This window comes from Lissotriton helveticus, chromosome 5_1, assembly GCF_964261635.1.
Source record: "Lissotriton helveticus chromosome 5_1, aLisHel1.1, whole genome shotgun sequence".
NCBI lineage: Eukaryota > Metazoa > Chordata > Amphibia > Caudata > Salamandridae > Lissotriton > Lissotriton helveticus.
The window spans coordinates 1948831335-1948847089 of record NC_136065.1 but is presented as its reverse complement, the minus strand read 5'-3'; the positions used below and the strand labels follow the sequence as shown (position 1 = coordinate 1948847089).

Here is a 15755-nt window from a genome sequence, read left to right as displayed (position 1 = left end):
AGAACTGGACACAACTCATTATTTAATATTTTAGAAAAACACTCCATACAAGGCCATTAGCAAATGAGGAAATGTGCTACATGATGCCTAGAGACCTGGATACAGTAGAGCTGATGAAGAACCCAGAACCAGAGAAAATGCACTGAATAAGGCCTCAAGATCTGGGCAAAGAACAAAATGTGAGGCCACCAAAATAAGTGGACGCAATACGCCATTCTGTCCTCTAAAAATGTACAGGGTACTTCCGATGTGACTTCCAGATGGGGACATAAATACAGAAGACGAAACCTCCACAACTAGACACAATGTACCAAACAGAGCCTTCAAAAGAGGAAAATATGTGCTAGACGAAGCCTCCAGAAGTGCCGTCGTTAACCGTGGAGGCATCTAACACAGGCTTCTTTGAGTCTGCGGTCATGCTCTTGATGCGGCCGATTGGCTGCACATTCAGATGGCCTCATGCAGAAGGCTTCAGTGCTTTGACTCCCTACTCATGTCTTGAGGCTGAAGCCGGGGGCCTGGACGCCAGACAGATGCACGCCTGCTAACCACCGAGTGACCTGAAATATCCTATCCCTCCGATGCCCGAATACCCCCCCTCCTTGTGGTACTGGAAAATGAAAAAATGCTTATCCCATGACTCAAAAAATCTCAGCTTGAAATATTTTGTTGTTTGAAGAAGTGCCAGGATAAAGATGCCTTTGTCTACACTAATGTCTGGTTTCATTCGCACAGCATTTGTTGTCCGGTTTGTTTTTCATTTCTTTTTAGGTTTTGGGGCAGCGAGTTCGGAGTCTTCACTTAGCAGTTCTCTACAGGTAAATATTAGTAACATCTTGTCTCATAATGGGAACTGCACGTCGGCGTCTCTGATTCCCCCAGCCCTCACTGCCCCCTGCTTGCAACATGCTCTGGCTCAGTACACTTTCTGCCAAAAACAAGCAGGAAATACATTTAATTCCAGAGAAATGTCCCAACATGAAGTCAATGTCAGGTCAGTTCCCCATCTGCTGGTGAGCTCTGAGGTACTCGGCAATCCATGTGACATGAATTGTCTTTTATCCGTAGACCCCAGTGGCTGATTACTATCGTGCAGTTCTTAATAGCAAGAACCTCCTACTCGGCCTTTCACTCATAAATGCATTTTAAAGGGACCATCTAGTGTAGAGAATGAAGGCCAGCATCTTTAACAATCAATCACCAATAAGAGGCATTTCATAATGCTCCTTTGTTTGATGAGGTCTGCTTGGGGTTTGAGACCTCTTGTGGCATCATTCCCCGGATTACCTATTTAAGGGAAGAGGGAGAAAACAAGAACATAAAAAGGTCAACAGCAGTTCTTTACGAACGTCGCATCATTTTTTAGCTGAAATCATGGGGACTCCCAGAAAGAATACTCCGTTCGTTCATTATCTAATAATAGCAAGTAATGATAGCCTATAGTGCGTACATTTTTAGAGAAACGAAAAAAATTAAAATGTGTAAAAAAACAAATAAGTGCACTGCAGCTTGCTCCACACATTGCCCCAGATAGGCTGCCAATGGCGTACCAACACAATTACTAATCACTGCACTCCTACAAGTGTAACAATACAGTCTACTCCATGCCCCAAAAGCTAAAAAAAACATGGCTTAGGTGTCAGCCAATAGTCATTTTGAATGTACATTGAATTAACAAACAACTCTTGTTTTGCTCATATTCAAATTAGACTGACAGCGCCACCATGAGGAATACTGTTACAAGCCCTGATGTTGACAATTAAGTGCCTGTGCCGAGCAACGGGAAAAACCGACTCAAATTAAGCACTGGAAAGCACCAATAATGGAAATCTATTTAATGGAATATAAATTAAAGGAAATATAATCTGACCCAAAATAAAAGAAAAAACATTATTAACTTACTAAAAAAACTGTTTTAAAAAAAGGTAAGGACGAAAGGGTAGTCTCAGGGTAGGAAAAGGGTCAATTTCAAGAATAGGGTTGGAGCATGGAGAAGAGTGGGTATTGTCACCGCAAAAATAAATAAAGAGGGAGGAGGAAGGGACAATGAATGTAAGAAAAGAAAATAAGGACAAAAAGATGGAATGGAGGTTTTGAGGTAACCCAGTGACGTGCGGGGAGGTAGGGGAGGGAGGGGTTTGGGGGAGTGAAGGCAAAGACATTATGGTCGCATGATTGGTGGCCTCAAGAACTAGGACCGTGCCCCGAACCCAAAGAAGTGGTGCGTGACCTGGGAATAATGATCGAATGTGCTCTTCCTATGAAGGCTCATGTCACCCAAGTATCTGGCTCCTGTTATGGAATACTGCGGAAATTGAGGAAGATTTTCAAATGGCTACCCATCGAGTCCAGAAAACCCCTGGTTCAAGGACTGGTCATTAGCCGGCTGGATTACGGCAACGCAATGTATGCCTCCATCAATGAGTGTTTGTTGACTAAGCTTCAAACCCTCCAGAACGCTGCCGCACGCCTGGTGCTAGGCCTGCCACCTAGGTCCCCCTCTTTGCCCTGCCTCAGACAACTGCACTGGCTTCCAGTGCGCCAAAGAAGTCAGTTTAAGATCCTTAGTCTTACACATAAACTTCTCCATGGGATAGGACCCTCTTACCTTGCTGAGAAATTGGTCAGGTACAAAACTTCCAGAACCTTAAGGTCCAGCTCTAAGTCCCTCCTGGTACAGCGGAGGGCTAGAACATCGAGAAATGTATGCAGAGCTTTTTCATACATAGCCCCCCCAACTCTGGAACAAGCTACCTGCACATCTATTGTCCTTGTCCAATCATCGGGCATTTTGTAGGGGGCTAAAAACATGGCTCTATCCTAACTAATTTCTCTCCACCCCTCCTCCACACATGGTTGTCGTCTATTCCTCTGTTGCCAAGCTCCTTGAGACCTTTGGTGATCTGTGAGCTATACAAGAGCCTATGACTATGACTATGACTAGTGCAAACATTGTAGAAAATCCAAGAGATAGAACCTATAGAACGGCCTTACACATTAAAGGCAAATACAAAAAATGACATTTTATTATTTGCTTTCTACCAAACAGTAAATGCCGGATACCTTGAAAAACTCGATTAAAAGGTTTGGATTAAATGGACTCCTAGATGTGGTATTCTAGGAACTTGTTTTTCTATGACATCACGAAAAAACGGACAATAACCATTTTCATATTAAATGCTGCTCTGTCTTTCCAGATACAGAATTCTTATAAATAAGTGGGCACTATTCCATGGTCAAAACCATAGCTGCTTGTTACCATGGTGACCTCATAAAAGCCTTGAAGAAATGTTTCCTACCTTCCCCACCCCATGAAGTTTAACACGGGTACTCGATCCAGCCCATGGAGGACTCATTGTGCTATTGACAAATAAGAGATGTATTTTGTTACCCAATTCCAACAGTACTCGTGTTATTGACCTATGAAGGATGAAAATACTGAGCGGACCTGCTGGGATTGTAACTTGTGACCATGAGGTCTAACAAATCCCTGGAGGGGATTCCTATGTCCACTGAGGTACCAGACCCAGCAACAAGTTGCCATTTATTCTAGCTGGTTCCCAGGCTCTTGATGGATGAAAAATGTGTCCTTCTAGGGTTCTCTCAGCTGCACAATGAGTTTCATTACTCTAGCAAGACAATAAAAATGTCATCATTTCACATGGCCTCCTAATACCTGGGTTCTTACGGCTAAGAGTAACTTTAATTTCTGCATTATTCATGGGAGCAAAGGAGGATGGTGTTGTCCAGATACTCTCTAACCTCACTGATGTAGTTGCACCTAGAAACCAGGGTGGTCTCCCATTTTTTTTTTGGCCCTTAGTTGTCAGCTGTGCTTCATTTCTTGTCTCCATAATAGCACTAATCTTCATGGGATCCGGATCCACATGTTTTATGGGTGTTCACAGCTTAATTTGCTAAAAACAGAATTGGTAAAGTTTTGGGAGAGGATTTTTGGCAAAACCGTGGTATTAACCCCTTCGCTTATGATGATAGGTTATGACAACAGTGCTGAGCTAGATCAAGTCCAGATTAGTATTATATTTATTTCAGTTACTATAATTAGGTTACTTATTGCAACTAGATGGAAGGATCCAATGACCCCATGCCTCCATGAATATCTGGCCCTCTTTATATCCATATATAAACTTGAACAGGCTCTATATGCCTGCAAGGGATACTAGGCTAAAAAATGGGGTATACAATTATGGGCTCCAATCGCGAAGTGGTTAAAAGGGGTTGGGTAATGTATATAGATTAAGTCTATGTAAATGTAAATGCTTTGATGTATTATCTCTCCTTTTTTGCACTTGACTTGTGTTTTTTTTTGTAACACGTATAAATTTGGACTATTAGATAATTATTGATAATGTATAACAAATGACTTAATTTTGAATATGATTATATGTATAATGTCTCTCTGAATGAAAACATTTTTTTTAAAATATCTTCCTGGGATCCACGATTTCACATTTAAGGAGATGCTTGACTATCATAATAGCCTATGTAGCCATTTTTTGCCTTTTGCAAGGACTGAAGGTCCACAGCGCTGTGCACCTTGGAAGATGTGTGTGTGTGTGTTTGTGTGTGTATATATATATGTATATATATATATACACATAAATGTAAATGTAAATTGATATTTGTATAGCGCACTACTCACCCGCAAGGGTCTCAAGGCGCTTGTACGAATACCGCTGTGGAACCCATCCTGGCTTTCCCTGTGAGGTGTCCACTCCTGGGCACCCCCAAGATGGAGGCCAGGCATCCTTAGCGTAGTGGGGGCCGTTGTGGAGATTAAGCAAGCTATTGCCCAGAGTTGCAGAGTGGAACTCCATGATTGGAATAGGCACCGAGGTGAGAATTATCAGGTCCGTGGAATTTTTGAGCCCAAGACCCGCTGAGGCGGGGAATTGAACCCTGGTCCCGGGCTAGACCTCTGCATCAGGGTCCGCCACTCTAACCATTGAGCCACACTTCTCCACTAATATAACACTTCTCCATATAATATAATATCACCACTGGAATGGGGGTGTACCTTTCTTTCAACAGGATGGGCTCATATATCCCTTTAACATCCAACTGGAGTGTAATGACTTGTTTGCAGCTGAATAATCATATAAATAACCCCCACTTCTAAGCACTGACAATTAGTGTCGCCACTTTGTGCGGAAATGTATTATTCATCTTGTAAGGATAAGACAGTCAATAAGAATCAAGGACGTGAGCTGCACATTACCTACAGTACCAGCTGGTACTCCCAAGCACTGCAACAAGATAGTGAGTAGTACTTTTTCAAAAACCACCACACTCTTTTGCAGAGGCTGCCCCCGAAGGGGGCCCCGAGGGCCGGCGCCATAACCAACACCATGCCCTGGAAGGATCTGGTTCTGGGTGCCTTAAAGCGCTCAGAAGCGGAATTAGAGTAGCCCAGCCACCCCCCACGGATGCCAGAGAGGCGCCAGGCACCCCTCCCCCAGCCAATGGGGGGGGTGGTCTGACATGGTACAAACCCCCCAATGGGGGAGCACCGCCGATAGAGGCGGGAAAGTGGGGGTGGGGGGGATATAAGTTGCCGCTCATATCATCGTGGAGCAGGGGAGCGGCGCAAACAGCGTAGAGAATCTGAGTGTCATGAAACTGAATTTGAGATATTGACACAAAGCCTTAATTTTATTAGCTGAAAGGTTATTTAAATAGGTATATTTAGTAATATATAAATGGGGTTAGCTCACTGTTTTGCTTTCTTCACTTGAGATTGCCTTTTATTTGGACTAGAAGAGAGGTTGTGTGTAGTGTTCCATGACAGCAAGTAGAATTCTGTGCTTGTGTGAGCTTCTAGCTACTGCTCACATGAGTTCAGCTTAGGAGCTGTCACAATAGAATGTTGAGTGCAGCTTGGATGGATTTTATGTGCGGGACAAAGAGTTGCAATCAGGAGAAGCAGTCACTAATATAGGACTGACGGCCCTGTCAGGGTCCTTGAAGAAGCTTCTTCAGCTGTTTAAGTCCTTTCTAGCGGGCCGGCGTCAAACGATCTGGGCCCCTCCGTTCTCTGCCGTGGTGCCGTAATTAGAGGTGGGAGTCCCTCAGGGCTCAATTTTGAGCCCGACTCTTTTTAACATCTTTATGGCCCCCCTGGCGGCACTGGCGGAGTCGTTTGGCGCCCAGATCGTGTCATACGCCGATGACACCCAGCTCCTGTTCACTTATGATAAGGGGTCGGACTTCGATGGGGAGAGCATCAGAGGCTGCCTGGGGGGCGGTGTTTAAATGGTTCCAGCAAAACAGCCTGAAGTGCAACTCGGATAAATCTGAGGTGCTATTTTTCGCTGCCTGACAGATCCTAGGTGGCAGTATTGGTGGCCGGTGGACATGTTCCCTCCGTTGGCTGCTTCTTCCATGGCCAAGAACCTTGGAGTAAAGATTGATAATGGTTTGTCGTTGAAGCCCCAGATTCTTGGTCTAGTAGGGAAATGTTTTGGCCTCCTTAAGATGCTCCGAAAATTCCTTCCTCTGCTTTCGCAGGTACATAGGAAAGTTACGGTGCAGGCATTAATTGGGTCTCGCCTTGACTATGCCAACGTCCTGTACCTTGGATTGCCAGAGTATCTTCTACAACGCATGCAAGTAGTCCAAAACTCGGCGGCGCGAGCCGTCTTTGGCCTCCAGCGGAGAGCCAGAGCTTCTGATCTCTTGAAGACACTTCACTGGCTTCCTATCCGGAAACTAATTGTTTTTAAGGCGCTTACTCTTGCCTTTAAGGCTCTCCATGATATCGGTGCTAAATACATCCGAAGACGGTTGGCTTTTTACCAACCATCTAGATCTCTGAGGTCAGTGTCCCTGGCCTTGGCCTCGGTCCCCGTTATCAGGAGAGCGCGGATAGGAGGCAGGTCTTTTAGACGCCTGGTGCCCCTACTATGGAACACCTTACCGGTGTCTCTGAGAAAGAATACCAATCTGTTGGCTTTCAAGAAGGATTTAAAATCTTGGCTGTTTGTCCAGTGGTGTTCATCTCCCATTTGCCTGTTTTCTTGTCCGTGTTAGGTCTGAAGCGCCGGGACACTCCTCGGAGTAGCTGAGCGCTATACAAAACCCCCCTTAACATAACATAACATAACATAACATGAGGAGTGTAGCACCTGTTGAAACGATTGCCTCAGGCCCCCCTTACAGCCAAAATAAAGAGGGCTCCAGGCTCCCAATCTCAGGGCCCGAGCTCATCAAGCCCACTCCTTTTTGTTAATGAACAAGTTAGCTAAAAGGCATGCTCTCCAATTATAAGATTGTAGATAGAGTTGGCAGGATCCTTTTTGGTAGTACTGACAAAAAAGTATCCCACGGCTGACAAAAAAACTGACAGTAAGATATGATGGATGGAGCAGAGACGAAATGAGATGGATAAATGCGTCCAGAGGTTTAAGGTACCCATTCCTAGAAACCGAGAGAAGTAGAGATAAGCTACAGTCTCATATATGGTGAATGATGGGAGCATTACCTTTTATGAAATGGGGCTATTTAATAAGAGATACTACTGCAACAGGCACACTCTGACCTTACCTCTAGAATACTTAGCATTTACCATAATAAAAGGGAAGCTAATCCTGGCCTGCTGAATTTGGGGTGTTCACTCTTCTAAGAGGGTTCCTTGTGTTCCAATGTCCACTGCACCTAAAAGGTGACTAGTCATATTTTCCTTCAAATGTTCAAAAAAGTACCACCCAGGATGACCCAGGGTTCTTTCTAAAATTTAAACTCAGGGGTTTGAACAAGCCATGACTTGCTGTATGGTAGAAAACAGCAAATAGAGTAAACACAATTTGCGTGCAATCTCTTGATGGGTTCATGAGTAATCAAATGGATCACTCAGTGGGTTTTGGCTATGTATGATTCTACTTGTAAAATTAACCAATAATGTCGAATTGCATGCTTCACAAAGTGAGCTCTTAATTCTCTAGTGAGGAAAAACAAAAAGGTTTTATGTCTGTGTTCATGATGCCTGAGGGGAGGCATTGATCCTTTATATCCTTACAGCACCCAGAGGAAACCCTTTAAACGTTTTTATGGGTTTCTCTGACTAAATCAGTACACTTGGGTCCTCCAAGCCTAAACCACACTTGGGGAAAGGTATGTCACACCTACTATTTCTGCAGACTTTCAGAGGGAAGCCCAGCAAGGGAAAATCTGAGGGAAAGGGCAGATATTGACTTGACGTTATACCTCATGAAACACTTCACTCTTGGGAAGACGGCGTGTACTGTCCTTCTACTAACGCATTAAGGGTGAGTCACAGAGCGGTAGTACTTTACAGTGATGCTTACCAGCAGCACAAAATAGGGCAAAGCATGTGCTTATAGGTGGCAATCCTCATTTATCTACTTAGCATGAGCTGTATATTGTGCAATATGGCGCCAGGGGGTGCCTAATACATACTGTTGTTGCAGTCTGACATGAAAATCCTTGAGGTGCTGTTCAGGTGGCACTGTACCTGCTCCTATTCCCTGTTCGTTACTAACACAACGTCTCCAACAATGAAACTGCGCGAATAACTAATTTATCATTTCAGAATAGCGTCCAAGTAAAACACGAAACAGAACTTCGTGGTATAAATGCAAAGTCAGATCTTCTTGCTATATGTTCAAAACTCAATTCAATTCGACCTTCTTGTTTTTACAACATACTCCATCTCTGAAAAGAAATTGTTATTGCCCTTCTACCATTCCAGACTCAGATACTGTTATCAGATGGAGTCTAACAGGCCATTTCCTTAGGAAGCACCGCTTCACCCGGAAGTGCGAGTGCATCACAAAACCTGTCTATTTCAACATGCAAACCGTTTATTCATTAAAAACACGAAAAGATGTAACAAATAGACACACTCCCACGAAGGTTGAAGGGGTCTACAAATGAAAGGTCTGAGTTCTTCAGAGCGAGTGTGGAGAGACAAACATGTAGGATCATTTTCTGACTGCAGCCTTAGGCACCGCTGTTGTTTTAATAAAACCCTGGCATGCTGGCTATCTTATTTGTGACAGCCAGTGGGCTGACAGAGGTCAAGGAGGGGTCAGACAGAAGCAAGGCCTAGGGCAAGCCAGCAGGATGCGTCTGGCAATTCGATTGGGACGCAGGGCCCAGCCTTGCCCTCGCTACGTACCCGTGTCCTGTAAGATAGTGGACAGTCTCTGTCACCCCGCGTTGTACAAATGTACACATGCTCTTTGACCTCCAACTTATGGACTTTATTCAGAGTTCTTTAGAAATGGAGAATTAATACGTCTCCAACTGCGACCTGTACAAAAAGGAATTTAGGATTTGACTATAGACATTTTAAAATCCCAACAGGGAATTTCTGCAGAATTGCTATTCGAAAAAAATATTTTCCACAAAAACAGGTGGAGTTTTCTTTTTAGAGAAGGTGTCTGGCACGGCTGGCAAGCGGCTCCACGTCACGTGTTTTGTAATTTCAGCCACTTTCTTTTTGTCGTGACAAAGTAAATGACCCTAGGAGAAAATTATTTCGCTGCTATTTCAAGAGTGGTGTGCTTTGGGCATGCAGCAAACGACGCTCAATTTACAAAGCTATTTTCGACCATCGATATATGTTTATGGGCAAAAACGGCTAAATTATGCCAATCGGGTATCTACAAAAGAATGCCTAGTATGTGAACATGTATTTATTAGAGCGTATTTTACACCATGGCTGCGTACAAATATGCAGTAGTAAGTTGTACGCAAATGGGGTAAGGGGGAAAGTGGATAGAACAAGGCATGGTTCGTCTTTCAAGTCTGTGAAAACTGACAAACTTGTGAGTTCATGAGACTTCGTAAACATTTTTCTGACTCTTTCCCACCTAGGAAATAATGGGAGGGGAAATGAAACACCCTCCCCAAACTTGTTGGGGTGTATTGGTAGGGACTTCTACATGATCCAAGTGGTTTTTCCTTTGGAATAAAAGTACCTACGTTGGGGGTTGCTTTTCACAGTGTAGAATTGGGGAAAATGTCTACATACGAAAAGAGTCACATGACTTTTCCATAAGTACACCCGGAAAAGTGTGATTAGCGGAGCTCTACAGGTATATTCCAGGAAAAGTTTGGGAATTTCTAAAACTCGTAAATTCACACTACTGAACAGTTGCGCGTGTATGGGTGTAGATCTACGTGATTTCACTGTGAATCCAGTCAAGGAGGATTTAGTTTTAGCCCCTACAGTCAAAGAATGAATAATGCAACATAGTTTGTAGAGGGAAACTTGGCACGTTGAGAATCTTGGAAGGAGATTGGCACCGCCTCTCAATTACTAGCTGCTTTTCTCTAAATTAAGCAGCCATTTTGAAATGGTGATGTTCCTTTAATGCAGTAAAAAACGCAAAAGGGGATGGGAAAAATGCTTGCACTTTATCTAACCCCTGGCGATCACTCGGAGTAGCATCCCAACCCATCATTCTTCTGCTCACCATGCCACCTCAGCTTGGACCCAGCCATATGCAAATCAGTCTTGACCCTACTCTTCGTGGGAACAGTCCAGCCCAAACAGCCAAGCCACGTCCTCCCTGAACTGGAACACAAGCATCTTGGGACTGGTTATGGAGTATCACAGCTCATCAGCCAAGCTAGATTAGTTCAAATGAGACAGTGAGAATGAGACCCATGTCTGGGCTTACCCATGCCCCTCAGAGCAGTACATAAAAACCACAAAAGATGATTGTAGGAATGCTTCCACTTTGGCTAAACACTGGTGATCAATCAGGGTAGCATCCAAACCCATAATTTTTCTGCTCATCATGCCACCTCAGTTGGGCAACCTGAGGTGGTCTTGTGAGCGAACAAACTATAGATTTAACCCAGATCTATGACTGGGAGTAAATGTTTGACAATGTTCAGCAATCTGACCATCATCTTTTTGTGTTGCTATAGTTGTGCTAAGTGTGAGGCGTATGCCCAGACTTGGATCCCGTCTTCGCTATGCCACTGGATTCAAGCTAGCATGGCTGGTAAGGAGTGATACCCAGAAACCGGTCCTAGGATTCCTGTTTTCTGGTCCAGGGAGGACCTGGCCTGGCAGTTCGGGCTGGGCTGTTCCCATGGGGAGCAGGGTCAAAACTTATTTGCATATGGCTGGATCCAACCTGCGGTGGCAGGTGGCCAAAGAAATTATGATTTCAACCCAGATCTGTAACGGGGTGAATGTTTGACAATGTTCAACATTCCGTCCATCAGCATTTTGTGTGGCTATAGTTGCCCTAAGTGGGAGCAGTATGCCCAGACAATGGGTCCCATGCTCGCTATGCCAACGGAATTCACACTAGCCTGGCTTATGAGGGGTGATACTCTGAAACCAGTTCCAGGATGCTTGTTTTCCAGTCCAGGGAGGCCCTGGTCTGGCATTTTGGGCTGGCCTGGCATTTTGATCTGGACTATTCCCACCATGGGGAGTAGGGACAAGACTGATTTCCACATGGCTGGGTTCAAACTGGGGCTTCATGGTGAGAAAAGAAATGATGGACTAAACCCAGATCTGTGACCAGGGGTGAATGTTTGATAATGTTCAGAATTCAGTCCATCATCTTTTTGTGTTGCCTTAGTCACCCTAAGAGGGAAGGGTATGCCCAGACGTGGGTCCCGTGCTCGCTATGTCTCTGGATTCAAGCTAACCTGGCTGATGAGGGGTGAATTCCCTAAAGCAGACACAGGGTGCTTGTTTTCCAGTACAGAGAAAACCTGGCCTGGCAGTTTGGGCAGGACTGTTCCTTTGGGGAGCAGGGTCACACATGATTTGCATATGGCTGGGTCCAAACTGGGGTGGCATAGTGAGCAAAACAATAGATTTGACCCAAATCTGTGACTAGGAGTGAATGTTTGACAATGTTCAAAACCCCATCCATCATCTTTTTGTGTTGCTATGGTTGCCCTAAGTGTGATGGATATGCCCAGATGTGGGTCCGTGCTCGCTATGTCACCGAATTCAAGCTAGCTTGGCTGATGTGGGGTGATAACCAGAAAAAGGTCCCAGTATGCTTGTTTGCCTGTCCAAAGAGGACCTGGCCTGGCAGTTCGGGCTTTGCTGTTCCCATTGGGAGCAGGGTCACGACTTATTTGCATATGGCTGGGTCGAAACTGGGGAGGCATGGTGAGCTGAAAAATGATGGATTTAACCCAGATCTGTGACTGGGGGTGAATATTTGACAATTTTCAACATTCCGTCCATAATTTGTTTGTGTTGCTATAGCTGCCCTAAGTGGAAAGCGTATGAACTGACGTGAGTTCCATGGTCGCTATGCCACTGGATTCTAGCTAGCCTGGTTGATGAGGGGTGATACTCCAAAACTGGTCCCAGAATGCTAGTTTTCCAGTCCAGGAAGGACCTGGCCTGGCAGTGAGAGCTGGACTGTTCCCATGGAGAGTAGGGTCGAGACTGATTTGCCTATGGCTAGATCCAAACTGGGAGGGCATGGTGAACAGAAAAACAATTGATTTAACTTAGATCTGCGAACGGGGGGGGGGGAATGTTTGACAATGATCAGCATTCCTTACATCATCTTTTTGTGCTACTATAGTTTCCCTAAGTGGGAAGGGTATGCCAAATGTGGGCCCTGTGCTTGCAATGCCACTGGATTCAAGCTAGCCTACCTGATGAGGGGTGATACACTGAAGCCAGTCACAGGTTACTTATTTTCTTGCCCAGGGAGAACCTGGCATGACAGTTCGGGCTGGACTGTTCCCATGGGGAGAAGTATCAAGACTAGTTTAAATATGGCTGCGTTCAAACTGGGGTGGCATGGTGAGCAAGAAAACAATGGATTTAACCAAGACCTGTGACTGGGGGTGAATGTTTGACAATGCTCAGCAGTCTGTCCATAATCTTTTTGTGTTGCTATAGTCACCCTAAGTGGGAAGGGGTAAACCCAGATGTGGGTCCTGTGCTTGCTATGCCACTAGACTCAAGTTAGCTTGGCTGATGAGGGGTGATAGTAGGGAAGGGTATGCCCAGAGGGGTGATAGTGGGAAGGGTATGCCCAGACATGTTTCCTCTGCTCCTTATGCCACTGGATTCAAGATAGGTTGGCAGATTAGGGGTGAAACCCAGAAACAGGACCCATGATTCTTGCTTTCCTGTCCTAGGAGGACCTGGTCTTGAAGTTCAGGCTGAACTGTTCCAATGGGGAGCAGTGTCCAGACCGATATGTATATGGCTGGGTCCAAACTGGGGTGGTATGATGGGCAAAAAAAGATGGATTTAACCCAGATCTGTGACTGGGGGTGAATGTTTGACAATGATCAGCACTTCATCTATCATCTTTTTGTGTTGCTATAGTCGCCCTAAGTGGGAGCAGTGTGCCCAGATGTGGGTCCCTTGCTCGCTATGTAACTGAATTTACTCTAGCCTGGTTGATGAGGGAAGATACTCTGAAACCGGATCCATAATGCTTGTTTTCCGGTCCAGGGAGGACCTAGTCTGGCATTTCGCCTGGCCTGGCATGCTGGACTATTCCCATGGGGAATAGGGTAAGACTGATTCGCACATGGCTGGGGCAGCATGGTGAGAAAAAAAACGATGGACTTAACCCAGATCTGTGACTGGGGGTGAATGTTTGACAATGTTCAGCATTCAGTCCATCATCTTTTCATCATCTTTGTGTTGCCATAGTCACCCTAAGTGGGACGGGTATGCCCAGACGTGGGACCCATGCTAGCTATGTCACTGTATTCAAGCTAGCCTGACAGATGAGAGATGATACCCTGCAACCGGACACAGGATGCTTGTATTCCAGTCCAGGGATGACCTGGCCTGGCAGTTTGGGCTGGAATGTTCCCATGAGGAGCAGGGTCAAGACAGCTTTGCATATGGCTTGGTCCAAACTGGGGTGGCCTGGTGAGCAAAACAACTATGAATTTAATCCAGATCTGTGACTGGGGGTGAATGTTTGACAATGTTCAGAATTAAGTCCACCATCTTTTTGTGTTGCTATAGTTGCCCTAAGTGGGAAGGCTTTGCCCAGACATGGATCCCCTGCTCGCTTTGCCACTGGATGCAAGCTAGCCTGGCTGATGAGGGGTGGAACCCCGATACCGGTCCAAGGATGCTTGTTTTCTGGTCCAGGGAGGTCCTGGCCCGGGAGTTCGGGCTTCGGCTGTTCGTATGGGGAGCAGGGTTAAGACTGATTTGCATATTGGTGGGTTAAACTGGGTTGGCATGGAGAGCAAAAACACAAAATATTTAACCTAAATCTGTGATTGGGTGTTATTGGGTGTAAATGTCTGCTAATGTTCAGCATTCCGTCCATCATCTTTTTGTGTTCTTTTAATAGAGAAGACAAAGAGCCTAATTTAGATCTCAGCAGACAGGTTACTCCATCACAACGTTGATGGGTATCTCGGCTGTCGAAATATAAATCTCATGATATCCTATTGGATTTATAATTCGCTGGATGGGTTATCTGTCACCGTTGTGACGGAGTAATCCGTCGGCCAAGATCTAAATCAGGTCCTAAGTGTCCGGAAATGTTCTAGGATGTAATTATTTATATGAACAGAAGCAGTTTTAGGTCTGGCTTGACAGTAGACCTTATATGATCACTAGAAAAAGGGCTTTCAGAAGTGATATGAAAAAGGTGATTGGGATTCACCCACATATTAATCTTCTTCTCAACAAGCTTTTGATTTGGCAGATTTGTGTTTATGCAGGAAAACAGTGCTTATATTGCTGATTTTGCCTTGAGGGAAAGTTAATTCTTAATACAGTAGGTAACAAGTCAATGATCAAGGCCGTAGGCCTGATAGCTTCAAAGGGAACAGATATGCTGTGTATCATAAATCTAGTCTAGTTATTTAAAAAAAAGTTACTACAATAGCATTAGGCCTATCTTATTTACTAGGAGTAGGAAGTCTTAAAGGCAACAGGCCTTTAGGGATACTTGTAAGTGTATGCATATTATTTAGCAGTACGTAATACTGTACTTTTCAGACCAGGCTTGAAAACTTTAGCTGTTTGACGGGGTTCAGTAAAAAAAAACAAAAAAAAAAACATGAAAACACATACAAACCGAGTGACAACAATGCTGTGCCCCATGAACACCAGAGGCCAGAACTCTCTGACATACTATCAGAACGTAGTACAGTGACAGTACAGGAAATGGTGGAATGTAGCCTGTACAATTTGAATCTTGTCCTGAGGAGAATTTGAGGAAGTTTTTATTTGGTAAACTGGTTTCTGAGTGGAATACTTGGCTTACCCTTGGTACCTGGTCAAAGTAGCAAGATGTCCATCAGACACGTGTCAGCATTCCTGTGAAGTACCTGAATGTGAACAGGATACAAGAAAATAAAGAAAACATAATAAATATGTTTTTTGAAAAGTGTATTTTGAGTTAATTAGTCTATGCAATTCAATATTTTCTTCTATAATATAATGTTTAAGTAATTGGCTGCTTAAAATGAAAGTGTTTGCATTCCAAATGGTGAGCAAATGGGGTTTATTATATGGTGTGGTTGGGTGAGCTCACCATGTAATATCCTACCAAACCCTTTAGGACCATTCAGGTTTCGTTTGTTAAACCATAGCTCAACACTGGGTAGCTGTGACTCTGAGCAGTCAGGCTTACACAAAGGAACAAGTGTAAAGCATTTAAACAGCACCAAAACAATTGAAGAAAGAATCTCAACGCTCAAGATATCTGACGCCAATTTATAAAAAACTAGTATCTTTTTATGGATGTATGGACAACAAAATGAAAAAGATCTACCAAATGGCT

At 44.4% G+C, this 15755-nt stretch overlaps 1 long non-coding RNA gene across 2 annotated transcripts in view; it reads right to left on the bottom strand.

Annotated features, from left to right (window-relative positions):
- The window catches only part of LOC144756085 (uncharacterized), a 460097-nt gene that overhangs the window by 57841 nt on the left and 386501 nt on the right, over positions 1–15755 (bottom strand). For both annotated transcript variants that reach the window (XR_013595066.1, XR_013595067.1), the window contains exon 3: positions 15237–15300. This is a non-coding gene — a long non-coding RNA (uncharacterized LOC144756085). The remainder of the gene's footprint in view (positions 1–15236; positions 15301–15755) is intronic.